The 18,251-nt window shown below is 45.7% G+C and overlaps 1 long non-coding RNA gene across 1 annotated transcript in view; it reads left to right on the forward strand.

Moving 5' to 3' along the window:
* Positions 1-8,720: 8,720 nt before the first annotated feature.
* Positions 8,721-18,251, forward strand: part of LOC121877629 — a 16,405-nt gene continuing 6,874 nt past the window's right edge. The window contains exons 1-2 of the long non-coding RNA XR_006091029.1: positions 8,721-8,759; positions 9,239-9,614. This is a non-coding gene — a long non-coding RNA (uncharacterized LOC121877629). The remainder of the gene's footprint in view (positions 8,760-9,238; positions 9,615-18,251) is intronic.

Here is an 18,251-nt window from a genome sequence, read left to right on the forward strand (position 1 = left end):
CCTCCCACCCCCACACTTCCAAACCCTCCCCCATCCTCCTCCCCCACCCCTCCCCCTCCCCACCCCTCACACACCCCCCTACACCTCGCATGACTGAACAGAAAAAAAAACAGAACAGAGGTCCTTGTTGGTATCTACTTAACACTCAAAGTAAGAAGTCTCTCACAACTATTGTCTATAATACCAGGTCTGGCTGCTTCCTCCTCCTCCTCCTCCTCCTCCTCCTCCTCCTCCTCCCTCCTCCTCCTCCTCCTCCTCCTCCTCTTCTCCTACCCCTCACCACCATCTCTTCTTTTTTCCTCCTCCCTTCCTCCCTTCACTATTCCTCTTACCCTCCACCTCCTTCCCTCATTCCACCTCCCATTCTTCCTTCTCCATCCCATTTGCTTTTCTCCCTCCTCCTCCACCCCCCATCTCTTCTTCCACCTCCCTCATCCACCCCTACCCACCCTCACCCTCACCAACCCTCACCCCTCCCTCCCTCCTTCGATATATTCTGTGGTTTTTACACCTGGAGTTAAATTAGCCTCTAAGAGATATTTGTATCACTCGACCGACCTTAACTATCTTCGTTTAGTTAATACTTAAAGGAGTGTTATAGGCGTTTAAATGCCGGTAATTAGAGAGACAGACAGACAGAGAAGGAGAGAGAGAGAGAGAGAGAGAGGGAGAGAAATGATAGGAGAGAGAGACAGACAGACAGAGAAGGGAGAGAGAGGGGAGGAGAGAAATGATAGGAGAGAGAGACAGGCAGACAGAGAAGGAGAGAGAGAGAGAGAGAGAGAGAGAGAGAGAGAGAGAGAGAGAGAGAGAGAGAGAGAGAGAGAGAGAGAGAGAGAGACAGACAGATAGAGAAGGAGAGAGAGGGGAGGGAGAGAAATGATAGGAGAGAGAGACAGACAGACAGAGAAGAGAGAGAGAGAGAGAGAGAGAGAGAGAGAGAGAGAGAGAGAGAGAGAGAGAGAGAGAGAGAGAGAGAGAGAAATGATAGGATACAGAGACAGACAGACAGCAAGATAGTAAGATAGATAGACCAAGAAAGACAGAAAAAGACCGAGAAACAGACAGAGAATAGACAGAGAGAGAAAGAGACAGACATAAAGAGACTCTCCAAAAAAATAACTAATTTATACACTCACTCTACATCTCACCAAACTCTTAACCACAGGCAAATTAACACCAATAAATATGTTAAAATCTTATTAACATACACAAAATACAATTAAATAAACCCTGAAGAAAAGTGTAATTAAAACAAAGAAAATCATAGGACCTCAGGTGACTTGGGGGTGTGGGGGGTGGGGGGCTGAGGTGGTTGGATGGGGTGTAGTGGTAGGGGTGTTATGAGGTGAGGAGGAGGGGTGTGTTCTTCCTCCTTCAGCCACGCCTTCTGTAGTTCCGTGTTACCTTAATTACTTCATTAGGCAGGTAAGAGAAACTAGTGGGAGAAAATTATATTGTTAGTGGCGCGTCTCGTGGTTATTTAGTGACGCTGGTGAGTGGCAATGAGTGGCTCTGGTGAGTGGTGCTGGTGGGTAGCAATGAGTGGTGCTGGTGAGTGTTTAGCATAATAAATATAATGCCTGGTAAGTACATGTTAGTGGCTCTGGGAGTTCTTAGTGGCTCTGTTAGTTTACCTGTTAATTAGACGTTAGTGGCTCTGTTAGTTTACCTGTTAATTACATGTTAGTGGCGCTGCTAATTTACCTGTTAATTAGACGTTAGTGGCTCTGTTAGTTTACCTGTTAATTAGACGTTAGTGGCTCTGTTAGTTTACCTGTTAATTACATGTTAGTGGCGCTGCTAATTTACCTGTTAATTAGACGTTAGTGGCTGTTAGTTTACCTGTTAATTACATAATAGTGGAAAGGGAATGGGATTAAGAGGAGAGGAGGTAGGGGTTTTAGGGAGGAAGTTTAGGGAAGAAATACACGATGGGGGAGATTATTTTCCCTAGATTCCTTAAAAGACTCTGATAACAGGTAAATATCTCAACTTTGTAATGAGTTTGAACAAGTTATACCAAACATGATCATTAACTCGAATACGTTGGATACCTTCAAACATAGGTAGAATGGATATATGCGTATGTATGTGTATATTTACGTGTATATGCATGAATATATGTATGTATGTATTTATGAATAACCCACCATCACCAAATACACTAATTAACACCATCAAATACCTGGTTACCATGGAGACCAGGTAATACAAATGACCCACAACACCTGTATACAATTTAATGGTAGAAGACAAACGTTTATACGACCCACAGATAGAGGTTTGTAATGCTCCTAAACCGGTTCACCTAGAGGGTTAGTTATGATTTGATTCCTTATTGACATGCGATATCACACTAACTTCAGACTGGAACCTGTTATGGACGCGTTTTTCATATTACGGTTCAGTTATTACGAGTGTCAATGGGACTTTATTATCCGTACTGGTATGAGTCGTGTTGAATGTGTGATTGGTGTTCATTGTTACAGACGGGGAATGTTGAATGTGTTGAATGTAGTTTGTAGTAAGTGTGTGTGTGTGTGTGTGTGTGTGTTTATGTATGTGTGTGATGGGTGTAATTGGAAGATGTCAAGTGAGTACGTACATGTGTGTGTATGGGTTATGTAACGAGCCATCACACTTAAAGGTACACACACACACACACACACACACACACACACACACACACTGTCCTGTTGCATGTTAGTGGGATGGTTGTGGGGGTGTGTAGTGGACTAGTGGTTCTACAGCTTGGTACTGGGCAAGCAACGGGGCAGGGCAGGGCAGGATGGGGGCAAGAATTAAGAGAATACAGAGAGTGGAGGTGTGGGAAGTGTGGTAAGTGTGTATCGGGGTGAGAGAACCCAGGTGTGGGGATAGGTAAGTTTGGACTATGGTGGGGTGTGGGTAAGTGACATGGGGTGGGGGAATGGGAATTAGGATAGTAGATGGTGGGGGTGTACCTGCAGAAGAGGAGGGAGTGGGGGAGGAGCAAAAGATATATAGAGATTGGAACAGAGGAATTGATACCTATAGTATAATGGATTTTGTATATATACCTGTAATTATTATCCTCCAGGTGAGAGAGAGAGAGAGAGAGAGAGAGAGGCTGATCATATGGTGTCACCATAGCCTTCGCCATATTCAATTATTTGATTTCATGGGGGGTTGCTGGTGAGGTGGGAGGGGTTAGTTAGGTGAGGGGTTGAGGTTAGCTAGGTGAGAATTTGAGTGAGGTTGGCCTTCATGGCCGTGGACAGTTAAAGGGGGGGAGGGGGTTCTGGTCATTTTGGTTACGGGTCTCTGGTGTCAGTCTGTAGGTTCGGTCTTTGGGTTCGGTCTCTGGGTTCGGTGATTGGTCCTCTCATTAAGACTCTTTGAATAAGAAATTTGAGACTTTGCAGAGGTCATCGAACCTAACCTAACCTAACCCAACCTCCAGATAGTTGTAGAGTATTTAATCATCAGGTGAAATAAGCTGGGGGGGGGAGAAGGGAGCTAATACCAGGTGATTGTAATTGCTCTTAAGTACGAATGACAGCATCTATCACCAGTATGATACATAATACCTCTTTTTACGAAACCCCCCCACCCACCTCATCTCCCCTTCCCTCTCTCTCCCTCTCTCCCCTTCTCCCCCCCTCCTCTCTCTGCCTCGAAACCCACTCATTTTTGTCAATCGAAATAATGACCAATTTGTGGTCAAGGAAGGTTAATTGAAATCATTGGAGGGTCTAGTTGTTGTTGTTTGGCAGCCACGCGCTCTACCAATCACAGGACGACACGGCTCCTGCCACTAGAACAACACCGGCCGCCTCCCGCCCCGCCCGGAGCCACGCCCCCTCCCCCGCCCGCCAGCCAATAAGAATACATTGTCATTTCAAACCGTTAACGTAATCGCGAGACATTAAATACAGGGACGTGTAATTTTAGTTGTAATCCTTCTTGTGCGCTAGTCATGGTAGGCGTGCGCTAGTCATGGTAGGCGTGCGCTAGTCATGGTAGGCGTGCGCTAGTTATGGTAGGCGTGCGCTAGTCATGGTAGGCGTGCACTAGTCATGGAAGGCGTGCGGTCGTCATGGCAGGAGTGCGCTAGTTCTGGTCGGTCTGTACTAGAAGCCTTGTATCTTGTTATCTGTGACTTTGACTTCATAATCGTGACCTTGACCCCTCACCGTCCCCTCATCTCCCCTCACCCCCTCACCATCCCCTCATCCCCACATCACCCCATCCCTCTCCCATCCCCTCATCCCCACATCACCCCATCCCTCTCCTCACCCCCTCTCTCCCCACCCCATCCCTCACACCCCCTCCTCCTTCCCTCACACCCCCTCAACTCTCCTCAACCTCTCTCCCCACCCTCCTCCCCACCCCCCTCTCAACCTCTCCTCACACCTCTCTCCTCACCCTCTCTCTCCTCACCCTCCTCAACCTCTCTCCTCTCACCTCCTCACCCCCTCTCCTCACCCTCTCTCCTCACCCCCTCTCCTCACCTCCTCTCCTCATGCCCTCATCCACCCAGTGACTCTTGGCAAAATTTCATTAAAATTGTTCTATCAGTTTATGATTTACGAGTGTAAGGCATGCATGTGTGTGTAGATGCTGGTGTACATACATACGTACACACACATACATACATGCATACATATATTTATGCATACACACGTAAGTATATACATACATACATACGCATACGCACGTAAATACATACATACATACATACATGACGGTAGTAATGCATGACGGAAGGTAATTACGTTATGCGTTTTGAACCGGTATTTGTGACGTCATGACAAGTGAGGGGCTGTCATGCAAGGGTCTGACGTCATGACAGGTGAGGAGGAGGGGCCATCATGCAAGGGTCTGACGTCATGACAGGTGAGTGGGGCCGTCATGCACTATCAACAGGTAGAAGTTCTGACGTCATGACAGGTGAGGAGGAGGGGCCATCTTGCAAGGGTGTGGTGTCATGACAGGTGAGTGAGGGCGTCATGCACTATCAACAGGTAGAAGGTCTGACGTCATGACAGAGGGGGAGGGGCCGACATGCAAGGGTCTGACGTCATGACAGGTGAGTGAGGGCGTCATGCAACAAGTGAACAGTGACACTAATAACCGAACGACTCACCTGCTGACACCTGGGCACCGTAATACAGGTAATGACTATATCTATACATGATACTGGTGTATAGATTTGCGTGAGGAGTGTTAGTCCGTGTGTGTGTGTGTGTGTGTGTGTGTGTGAGTGATTTTCTGAGTAGGAGTATCGTTTAGCTCTCTCTCTCTCTCTCTCTCTCTCTCTCTCTCTCTCTCTCTCTCTCTCTTCTCTCTCTCTCACCATCTGACTTCACCCTTAAGGTAACTTGAACAAATAACCTAATCAAACACACAAACAAACAAAAAACACACCATTATCCCCCAACACACACACACACACACACACACACACACACACACACAGCACACACACACACACACACACACACACACACACACACACACACACACACACACACACACACACACACACACACACACACACACACACAAACACACACACACACACACACACACACACACACACACACACACACACACACACACACACACACACACACACACACACACACACACACACACACACACACACACACACACACACACACACACACACACACACACACACACACACACACACACACACACACACACACACACACACACACACACACACACACACACACACACACACACACACACACACACACACACACACACACACACACACACACACACACACACACACACACACACACACACACACACACACACACACACACACACACACACACACACACACACACACACACACACACACACACACACACACACACACACACACACACACACACACACACACGCACACAATGTCCAGATCGTGCGTGTGTTTCTCCTTACCATAGCTTCAATTGCCTTTGAATGCACTAAGGCAATTTTACCCTTTAAAAGTTGACAAACGTAACAACTCAATGCGTATCGTTCATTACGCGTCTCAACAAATCGAAAACTTGTACCATACACGACTTGGGTGGGGAGGAGGTGTTGGGGGAGGGGGAGGTGTTGGGGAGGAGTGTTGGGGAGGGAGGTGTTGGGGAGGGGAGGTGTTGGGGGAGGGAGGTGTTATGTGTTTGTGGTTAGGTGTGAGGGAGGATAGGAAGGTTAGGTGTGAGGAGGATAGGAAGGTTAGGTGTGAGGGAGGGATAGGAAGGTTAGGTGTGAGGGAGGGATAGGAGGTTAGGTGTGAGGGAGGATAGGGATGAGGGAGGGATAGGTGTGGGGAGGATAGGATGGTTAGGGTGAGGGAGGTTAAGTTAGGGTAGGTGATTGTATGCTAGGGTGCTTGTGGTTTGGGTTAGGAGTTAGGGGAGGCTTGGGTAGGAGTGAGAGGTGATGGAGGAATGAGAGAGGTTAGGGAGGGTAGAGGTTAGGGTAGGAGGAGAGAGGTGATTGTGAGGGTTTTGGTAGGGTGAGAGGTTAGGGAGGAGAGAGGCTTGGGTAGGAGTGAGAGAGGTTTGGGTAGGGAGGAGAGATGTTTGGGTAGGAGTGAGAGGTTAGGGTAGGAGTGAGAGATGTTTGGGTGGGAGGAGAGAGGTGATGGTAGGAGTGAGGGAGGTTTGGGTAGGGAGGAGAGGTTTTGGTAGGAGGAGAGGTTAGGGTAGGTGAGAGAGGCTTGGGTAGGAGTGAGAGGTTTGGGTAGGAATGAGAGGGCTTGGGTAGGAGTGAGAGGCTTGGGAGGGAGAGAGGTTAGGGTGGGAGTGAGAGAGAGAGGCTTGGGTAGGAGTGAGAGAGGTTTGGGTGGGTTTGGTGAAAGAGGCTTGGGTAGGGTGAGAGGTTAGGTGGAAGAGGTTAGTAGGAGGAGAGAGAGGAGTGAGAGAGGTTTGGGGTAGGGTGGAGAGTGGCTTGGGTAGGAGTGAGAGAGGTTTAGGTAGGAGTGAGAGAGGTTTGGGTAGGAGTGAGAGAGGTTTTGGTAGGAGTGAGAGGTTAGGGTAGGAGTGAGAGAGGTGATTGTAGGAGTGAGAGAGGTTAGGGTAGGAGTGAGGGAGGCTTGGGTAGGAGTGAGAGAGGTTAGGGTAGGAGTGAGAGAGGTTTGGGTAAGAGTGAGAGAGGTTAGGGTAGGAGTGAGAGAGGTTTGGATAGGAGTAATGAAGGTTAAGGTAGGGGTGAGGGAGGTGTGTTAGTGTGGCAAGGGGGGATGCGTATATAACGGAAATAACGAATATAACGGAAATAACAGATATAACGGAAATAACGGATATAACTGAAATAACGTATATAACAGAAAGGTTGCATATAACGGAAATAACGGATATAACTGAAATATTGTATATAATGGAAATTACTTATATAATGTGAATAACGTATATGTAAGGTGAAATAGTCATATATAAGTTGAAACTAGTCACATGTACTAACTAACCATAAGAATATTTTAGAACAAACTTAGGTAAATATTCTTCAAGACATCAAGAGAATAAACTTTGTGTTGGTGTTATAAGTTAATCTGTGTAATTAGCAACTTGTCCTACTGATGTTATGTAATTTTTAAGACAAATGAAATAAGATTAACTTGGAAGGTTTCTCGTTTTTTATGTGTTTGGGTATTTATAGTTCCCTTGGTTTATGTTTTTTTTTTATATTAATAGAAATTTATTATGTGGAATTGTCTTACGTGTTTATATTGGTTTAACTATGTATCTATGTGTAGGTATACTGATAGTCTGCCTTTGATGGATTTATTGATTATGCTTCTAAAGTTAGGTTAGGTTAGGTTTTGTTAGGTTTGGTTAGGTTAAATTTGGTTAGGTTAGGTTAGGTTAGGTTTGGTTAGGTTAGGTTAGGTTAGGTTAGGTTATTTTAGATTAGCTTTGGTTTGGTTTGATTATGTTAGATTAGGTTAGGTTACTGTAGTTTAGTTTAGGTTTGGTTAGGTTAGGTTGTATTAACATTTCAAGAAAGAAAGTACTATATTCATCACCTCTAGTCCTGTACAACCACTATCACCACCACATTTATCCAACCACCACCATAAACACCATAGTAACTACCACCATCACACGCCATAGTAACTACCACCATACACACCATAGTAACTACCACCATCACACACCATAGTAACTACCACCATCACCACCACACTTATCCAATCACCACCACACACACACACACACCATAGTAACTACCACCATCACACACCATAAAAACTACCACCACACACACCGTAGTAACTACCGCCATCATACCATAGTAACCACACACACCATAGTAACTACCATTCAAACTTTTCCTTCTTCCTTGTTCTCATACCATTGGATCCTTCCACCACAACTACCACAATCACAACTAACATCACCATAACCATCAGTACTACTACCACCATTATCACAATTCCGTCTACCACAATTCCCTCACCATACACCTGGGTAACACCATCCATACCAGACCATCCACGCAACTGTCCTGTTTTCTCCCCCCTCCCTTCCCCTCCCCACGCCGCACCCTGCCCCCCACCCCCCTCCTCATCTCCCACCTCCTCACCTTCCCTCCCGCCAGTACGCCATGCGGTCGGTGGGGGTTGGCGGGCTGTGCTCTGATTGGCTGAGGCGTTGCGGGCGGGAGGGTTGCCCACTCACCACTACTCTACCACCACCACTCGCCTCCTTACCCTAACAGCAGCCACAACTGAGACCCACTCTGTCGTATGATCAAGCTCTCACTGCATTTAGTACCTACTTCTTTCTCCTACTCCTACTCCTCACCACAACCCCCCCCCCTCACCCCCTCACCCACCCACACACCACAATCCAAATCATTTTAAGTCCTCATGACAGTTACCAACCACATCACCCCACGACCTCCTCTCCAGCAGGGTGTTGTCAGTGTAAGGCAAGAACCCTCTGGCTGGTATTGATTCCAAGGTGATAGTGGTAGTGTATGTGTGGCCACCAGCGCCCTCTTCTCTTCCCTCCCTGTAAACTGAACTGACTTGTTGTGGTGGTAAACTGTGGTATAGTAGTCAGTTCATGTGTATCAGTCAGTGGCTGCGTGTTCTGGTGGTCAAGTTAATACAATAAACTAAGTGTTTGTGGTGTGGTTTGTTTATTAATCGCAGTATTAACAACGTGTAAAGGAAAAGTGTCTTTGTGGTGGGTTTTTTTTATATATATTATCTCCCAAGGTCGATCGTACTACGTAAAAAAAAAAAAAAGTTGAACAAGACTGTGTTTAGTGTTGGTGTTTGAGAATCTTACTGCGTCCTGGAAGAAAATAAATACACAAGACTCAAGAAACAGTGGAATAGTAAGAGAGTACAATAATAACAACAATAATACCCACGTTGGTAGTCTGTCTGTGTGTCTCATCCGGAGTCCACGCGGGTCTTGTTGTGAGTGAGACGCCGTTCGTATAGGATCTCTACGGATTGATTATATTATCATATCAGCGTTAATAAATCCACCAACTCTTATTCCTCCTTTGGTATTTCCTTCACAACTGGAAATACTCAATTGGGGGTCCACAGAACACAGGGATTCGGTTCATTCTTCATCTGGAATGTAAGTAAATTTATTTTATTTTTTTTACACTTGAATAAATTGTTTTGACTAAAGTACCTATTGTATCGTGTTTATTATTAATTGTTGTTTTTTAATTCTTGTAGTTGTAGTGTTCATGTTAAGTTATAAATAGAATAGGTTGTTGTGAATGGTTGTGATTGTTGTAGATTGTGTTATAGATGAGTGAGTCCCTGTTGTTGTGTCAGGCTGGAGTATAGAGATGACAATGGGGGGGGGGGGTTATTTTTAGCTCTACTCCACGCTGGAACAAAAGACTTCAGGTAGGAGAAAACAAAAGTAGATTACCTTTTCTTAATGATTTTGTAGTTACGTTTTTTTTTAATCTCTTTGGCCAGGTAGTGTTGGGGGAGAAGAGGGAGAAGATGTAGGTGGTGTACAAAGTGAGTGAGGGAGGAAAGAGGGAGAGGGTGAGTAGGAAGAGAGGGAGGGAGGGAGGGAGGAAGGAGGAAGTAAGTAAGGGAGGGAGGGCCGAAGGTAACTCTCTATTTCCCTATTTTGGTCACGTGTGTATGTTTGGCGTCATATAAGGTAACCTGTAGTGTGTGTGTGTGTGTGTGTGTGTGTGTGTGTGTGTGTTAGAATATTACACACACATGACACATACGAGGATACAGTTGAACACATTTGAGACACTTCCCCTCTAGGTCAGGTAACACAGGGGCCAGGTGTGTATATTTGAGTCTCTGGTAAATTGAACTTACCTGAGACCTGTTATCAACCTGTCTAGATTCATTTCCTTTGGTAAGATCAGGGTTGTGGTGGTGATGGAGGGAAGTGGTGGTGATGGGGATTGTGTTGGTGGTGATGGAGGGTTGTGGTGTTGATGGGGGTTGTGGTGGTGGTGATGAGGGTTGTGGTGGTCATGAGGTGTTGTGGTGGTGGAGGGTTGTGGTGGTGATGGAGGGTTGTGGTGGTGATGGAGGGTTGTGGGGTAATGGAGGGTGGTGGTGATGAGGGTTGTGGTGGTGATGAGGATTGTGGTGGTGGTGATGCAGGTTGTGGTCGTGGTGATGCAGGTTGTGGTGGTGGAGGTTGTGGTGATGAGGTGTTGTGGTAATGGGGGTTGTGGTGGTGGTGATGAGGGTTGTGGTGGTGATGGGGGTTGTGTTGGTGATGAGGTGTTGTGGTGGTGATGGAGGGTTGTGGTGGTGATGAGGGTTGTGGTGGTGATGAGCTGTTGTGGTGGTGATGAGGGTTGTGGTGGTGATGGAGGGTTGTGGTGGTGATGGGGCTTGTTGGTGATGAGGTGTTGTGGTGGTGATGGAGGGTTGTGGTGGTGATGGAGGGTTGTGGTGGTGATGAACTGTTGTGGTGGTGATGAGGGTTGTGGTGGCGATGGAGGGTTGTGGTGGTGATGGAGGGTTGTGGTGGTGATGGAGGGTTGTGGTGGTGATGGAGGGTTGTGGTGGTGATGGGGGTTGTGGTGATGATGAGGATTGTGGTGGTGGTGATGCAGGTTGTGGTCGTGGTGATGCAGGTTGTGGTGGTGGAGGGTTGTGGTGATGAGGTGTTGTGGTAATGGGGGTTGTGGTGGTGGTGATTAGGGTTGTGGTGGTAATGGAGGTTGTGGTGGTGGATGAGGGTTGTGGTGGTGGTGATGAGGGTTGTGGTGGTGGTGATGCAGGTTGAGGTCGTGATGAGGGTTGTGGTAGTGATGGAGGTTCTGGTGTTGATGAGGATTGTGGTGGTGATGAGGTTCTGCTGGTGGTGAGGGTTGTGGTGATGGGGTTGTGGTGGTGATGGAGGGTTGCGGTGGTGATGAGGTGTTGTGGTGGTGATGGAAGGTTGTGGTGGTGATGCAGGATGCGGTGTTGATGAGGGTTGTGGTGGTGGTGATGGAGGTGTTGTGTTGGTGATTCAGGGTTGTGATGGTGATGGAGGGTTATGGTGGTGATGCTGGGTTGTGGTGGTGATGGGGGTTGTGGTGGTGATAAAGATTGTGGTGGGGATTCAGTATTAACTGACGAGGGTTCAATCCAAACCAACCAAGGCTTTGTTTACCTGCTTACACCTGGGGAAGGAAAGGAAAGGGAGAGGAAGAAAAGGAGGGAAGAAAAGGAGAGGGAGGGAAGAAACGGAAGGGAAGGAAAGGGAGGAGAAGAAAAGGGAAGGAGAGGAAGGAAAGGGAGGGAAGGAAGAAGGAAAAGAAAGGGGGGAAGGACTCAAACAGTGCCTTGGCTACCTGATGTGAAACAAAATTATTAACCATTAACAGAGACCTGTGGTGCCGAGGGGTAGGTGAATTAACCAGATGGTCTATTAGTGAAGGGAAAAAATATACTGCACACCACCACCACCACCACCAGACCTTGCATAACACGTGTTTAAGAAGTCAATTTATATATTTTTGTGTGTGTTTATTCGTGTTTATTCCAATTTGTAGTGTGTATATTTTATTTTGTAGTGTATATTTCTATTTGTAGTTTGTATGTCAATTTTTATAATGTATACTAATTTATTGTGTGTAAACATATATATGAGAGAGAGAGAGGGGGGGAGAGAGAGACACACACATAGAGAGAGAGAGAGAGAGAGAGAGAGAGAGATTTAAGAGGCAGATAGAGAGACACAGAGAGGGAGAGAGAGAGAGAGAGAGAATGAATGGCTCGTTTTCTCCCCTTGATGATTTTAGTAACAAACACAATCTAACAAAACCGTTTTAGATGCTATACAGGTGTGTGTGTGTGTGTGTGTGTGTGTGTGTGTGTGTGTGTGTGTGTGTGTGTGTGTGTGTGTGTGTGTGTGTGTGTGTGTGTGTGTGTGTGTGTGTGTGTGTGTGTGTGTGTGTGTGTGTGTGTGTGTTTCAACTCTACATAAAAAGACGTCGACTTCAGACTTTATCTATACACACACACACACACACACACCATACTCCACCACTATACGCCACCACTATAACACCATACACGCCACTACTATACACCATACACACTCCACCATACACTCCACACTTCACCATACACACTCCACCACTAACCATAACTCACCATAAACTATACACTCCACCATACACACTCACCATAAACCATACACTCCACTACACACACTCCACCATAAACCATACACTTCCACCATACACAATACTCCACCATAAACCATACACTCACCATACACACTCACCATAAACCATACACTCCACCATATACACACTCCACCATAAACCATACACTCCACCATACACACTCCACCATAAACCATACACTCCACCATACACACCTCCACCATAAACCATACACTCACCACACACACTCCACCATACACCACACACTCCACCATACACACTCCACCACACACTCCACCATACACTCCACCATACACACTCCACCATACACACTCCACCATACACCATACACACTCCACCATACACACTCCACCATAAACCATACACTCCACCATACACACTCCACCATAAACCATACACTCCACCATACACACTCCACCATACACCATACACTCCACCATACACACTCCACCATACACCATACACTCAAGACAAAGAATATCCAAAAACATCTTGAAATAATTAAAAAAAAAATTACAGAAATTAAAAAAAAAAACATTTGAGGGACGCCCACTGTCACTACTACGTCACAGGAGAAAGAAAATGTGAGCCAATGAGAGCAGTTCCCGCCGCTCTGTGGTTGGCCCACTTTGCCTCACAGGGCCCCATAGAGAGAACGGGAACGGAGGCACGCGCAGCCAATCACCGTGCGAGTTTGGCCTTCCCTTTCTTACACCGTGAAGAGAGGCACTGGTTCCTTGGGAGGTTTTAAATGGTTGTGGAAAGTTGTAGCAGGTTGTGGGTGGTTGTAGCAGGTTATGATAGTTATAGCAGGCTGTAGAAGGTTGTGGGAGATTGTAGAAGGTTGTAACAGGTTGTGAGAAGTATTAGAAGGTTATGGGAAGTTATGGAAAGTTGTGGAATCTTGTAGAAAGTTGAGGGAGGTTGTAGAAAGTTAGGAGGTTGTAGAAAGTTGAGGGAGGTTGTGGAATGTTGTAGAAAGTTGTGGGAGGTTAAAAAAGTTGTGGGAAGTTGTAGAAAGTTGTGGCAGGTTGTAGAAGGTTATGGAAGGTTGTTATGGTCAGTGGTGGCCTAAATACCGTGTGTTGGTCTGTTTGACGCGATGATTTGCCTTTTTTTTTATCAATACTTCATCTCTTATCAATTTATCGCCTTCACTTTTTTGTAATTGGGTTTTATTTTTTATTTATTTATTTATTTATTTTATTTTTATTTTATTTTTTATGTTTATTTCAACTATTTATTTATTTTTTTTTTTTTTTATTTTAAGATTAGACACCCTAGTTTATTTCTTGAAGATTAATGTATTGAGTCTAATCTAACGCTAATCTAATCTAACGCTAATCTAATCTAACCTAATCTAACCTAATCTAACCTAATCTAACCTGGACGGGTGAGGGCTGGTTTCTTTATCACTGTCTGTCTGTCTGTCTGTCTATCTGTCTATCTGGGAATAACCACCCCCCAAAATTTGTACCTGTACCATTATGTAACTTACTGTACCTGTACCATTATGTAACTTACTGTACCTGTACCGTTATTTAACTTACTGTACCTGTACCATTATGTAACTTACTGTACCTGTACCATTATGTAACTTACTGTACCTGTACCATTGTGTAACTTACTGTACCTGTACTCGTGGTATTTGTACTCTAAGAGGACGAGTGAGTTTGTAATTACTGAGTGTATCTGAAGGCGTCAGAACCTGTACTCTCTTTCCCGTTATAAATGTTTGTTGATTATTTTGTTTGTCTTGCTTTCAATGCTGGTTGATTGTGGTGATGGTGGTTGATTGTGGTGAGTGATTGTGGTGTTAGTGGCTGATAATGATGGGGGTGGTTGTAGTGAAGTTGCTTTATTGTCTTGTTTCAATAGTGGTTGGGTTGGTTGATTGTGGTGATGGTGGTTGTAGTGGTTGATTGTGGTGGTGGTAACAGTAATGGTAACAGTGGTCATGGACTTGTGGTGTCATTGTTTATAATTATCTATGTTAGGTGTTGTGAACCATCCTATGTTAGGTGTTGGCAGAGTGAACCATCCTATGTTAGGTGTTGGCAGTGAACCATCCTATGTTAGGTGTTGGCAGAGTGAACCATCCTATGTTAGGTGTTGGCAGAGTGACCATCCTATAGGTGGTGTTGGCAGAGTGAACCATCCTATGTTAGGTGTTGGCAGAGTGAACCATCCTGTGTTAGGTGTTGGCAGATGAACCATCCTATTTAGGTGTTGGCAGAGTGAACCATCCTATGTTAGGTGTTGGCAGAGTGAACCAACCTGTTAGGTGTTGGCAGAGTGAACCATCCTATGTTAGGTGTTGGCAGGGTGAACTATATATTTAGGTGTTGGCAGAGTGTCAATGGTGTATCCTATGTTAGGTGTTGTTGGCAGAGTGAACCATCCTATGTTGGGTGTTGGCAGAGTGAACCATCCTGTGTTAGGTGTTGGCAGAGTGAACCATCCTGCCTATGTTGGGTGTTGGCAGGTGCCATCTATGTTGGGTGTTGGCAGAGTGAACCATCCTATGTTAGGTGTTGGCAGAGTGAACCCTATTGAGGTGTTGGCAGTGACCATCATGTAGGTGTTGGCAGAGTGAACCATCCTATGTTGGTGTTGGCAGGTGAACCATCCATGTTGGGTGTTGGCAGAGTGAACCATCCTATGTTAGGTGTTGGCAGTGAACCATCCTATGTTAGGTGTTGGCAGTGTTGTGGTGGAACCATCCTATGTTATAGAGTGAACCATCCTATGTTAGGTGTTGGCAGAGTGAACCATCCTATATTTAGGTGTTGTGAGAGGGAACCATCCTATGTTAGGTGTTGGCAGAGTGAACCATCCTATGTTGGGTGTTGGCAGAGTGAACCATCCTATGTTAGGTGTTGGCAGAGTGAACCATCCTATAAGAGGTGTTGGCAGAGTGAACCATCCTATGTTAGGTTGGCAGGAGTGAACCATCCTATGTTAGGTGTTGCAGAGTGAACCATCCTATGTTAGGTGTTGGCAGGGTGAACCATCCCAATGTTAGGTGTTGGCAGTGTTGGCAGAGCGACCCGTCATCGTCTAAACCAGTTTTTGTTATCATCTCAGCAGCTGCAATACTGATGTGGATATCCTGTTTTGTCCTCCTACTACTACTACTCCTCCTCATCTCATCCTCATCCTCATCCTCATCCTCCTACTCCTACCCTCTCCTACTCCACTCCTACTCCTCCTCCTGTACCTCCTCCTCATCCTCCTCTACTCCTCCTCCTCCTCCTCCTCCTCCCTCCTCCTCCTCATCCTCCTCCTCCTCCTCCCTCCTCCCTCCCTCCCTCCTCCTCCTCCCTCCTCCTCCTTCTCCACCTTCTCCCCTCTTCTCCTCCCTTGTCCTTCTTCTCCTCCTTCTTCTACTCCTCTTCTTTACCTCTGCCCTTCTCCCTTTCCTCTCTTTCTCCTCCCTCGCAATATTTATCCCAAAACCCAACCCAACCTAACCCAACCTAACCTAACCTAAACCTAACCTAACCTAACCTAGACCTCAACATCAATGTAATAAATAAGTTTCTGTATTACCCAAAATATAATACAGTTTTGTCTCTCTCTCTCTCTCTCTCTCTCCTGTATCAGTCATTTATTGGAACAGAGAAAGAAAGAGAGAGAGAGAGACAGACAAAGAGAAAGACATAAAAAGAGAGAGACAAAAAGAAAGAATGACAGAGAAACAGAAATATAGAGTAAGAGAGACAGAAAGACAAAGAAATACAGAGAGAGAGAAAGAGAAAAAGTCTTGCTTGCCAGATGGTAGGTGGACTTGTAGGGGGGGGGGCACGTGGTCAGATGGTAGGCCTATGTGGGAGAACACGTGGTCAGTTGGTCAGATGGTAGGCCTATGTGGGAGAACACGTGGTCAGTTGGTCAGATGGTAGGCCTATGGAATCTTGAAGTGTCGACACGTGGACACACAATAGGCCTATGATCTTGAGATTCTTCAAGTGGTAACACACGACACGATAACATCACACCTAATCTTATTCACCTGAGTTAGGCCTAAGCTACCTGTCCGGGCACACCTGAACACCTGCCTGAAAACACCTACCTGGCCGAGCACACCTGAACACACCTGCCTGACCGAGCACACCTGAACACACCTACCTGACCGAGCACACCTGAATACACCTGCCTGACCGAGCACACCTGCACACACCTGCCTGACCGAGCACACCTGAACACACCTGCCTGACCGAGCACACCTGCACACACCTGCCTGTCCATTTTCTTACTATTTGTCACGATCCCAATTTTCATACTCGATTCATGATAGATTTGGTTTGACTTTTATAATGCCATTGTTGTTTCAGGAAGGTTAGGTTAGGTTAGGTTAGGTTAGGTTAGGTTAGGTTAGGTTAGAAATGTTTATTGGTGTTTATTGGGGGTGTTGACTGGTGGTGGTGGTAGTTGGTGATGGTGGTTAGTTAGTGGTGGTAGTGGCTAGTTAGTGGTGGTGGTAGCTAGTGGTGGTGGTGGTGGTAGTGGTTAGTTAGATGGTTAGTGGTGGTGGTTAGTGGTGATGGTGGTTAATTAGGTAGTAGTTAGTGGTGGTGGTGGTGATTAGTTAGATGGTAATTAGTGTTAGTGGTGGTAGTTAGATGGTGGTTAGTGGTGATAGTTGGGTGGTCTGGTGTGTTGGGTGGGGTCCTTGTGTGTGGTATAGAGAAGATGTTGTGGTGGTGCCTTAGTGTGGAGGAAGGAAGGGAGGGAGGGAGAAGTTGGAGGAAGAGGAAGGGTAGGAGGGAAGAAAAAGGGATGAAGGAGGAGGAGGAAGTAACAGACAGATATCGAGAAACAGACAGACAGATACAAAAAAACAGACCATGAGATACAGACAGACACAGACACACAGACAGACAGACACAGACACAAACAGACACAGAATCACAACCATGAGCAAGCACTGATATACCCTGATGGTGATACCCGATTCCAACTCTATCAAACACACACCATCCGTCCCAAGACCCTTTGTCCTTCTCTTCGGACCGACCCTCACCTCCCTACCGTCCAGGACACCCAAGGCTCCTTCTACCACGACTACGGCAGGAGGAAAGCGCCCCGAGTACTAGATTGATGGTGATCTCGTCTCTGTGTTTACATTTGACCTGTCTGTTCCTAAGGCCTCATTGTTAAACCTACGAGAGAAAGTTTTATATGATGGAAGGTCGAATTTGGATGGGGTTTTTTTTTTTAGTTTAGTTTAGTTACCGATTAAAGAAAATGGTAGGAATTATAATAAGAAACTGGGAAGATAGAAAAAAGAATATGGCTGAAGGAAAGTTTTTATTAATTTTTTATTTATTGTTTTATTTATTTTTATCATAGTTACTGATAAAAAAGAAAATGGGGCAAGAAGATAAGAAAATGGGGGGAAACGACGTGTGTGTGTGTGTGTGTGTGTGTGTTAGTGTGTGTGTGTGTGTGTGTGTGTGTGTATGTGTGTGTGTGTGTGTGTGTGTGTGTGTGTGTGTGTGTGTGTGTGTGTGTGTGTGTGTGTGTGTGTGTGTGTGATAAAAAATAATAATCTTCTGACCTTTTAAAAGACCTTTTTTTTAGGTTATACT

The sequence above is a fragment of the Homarus americanus genome, unplaced genomic scaffold (assembly GCF_018991925.1).
Source record: "Homarus americanus isolate GMGI-L3 unplaced genomic scaffold, GMGI_Hamer_2.0 scaffold40919, whole genome shotgun sequence".
Lineage (NCBI taxonomy): Eukaryota > Metazoa > Arthropoda > Malacostraca > Decapoda > Nephropidae > Homarus > Homarus americanus.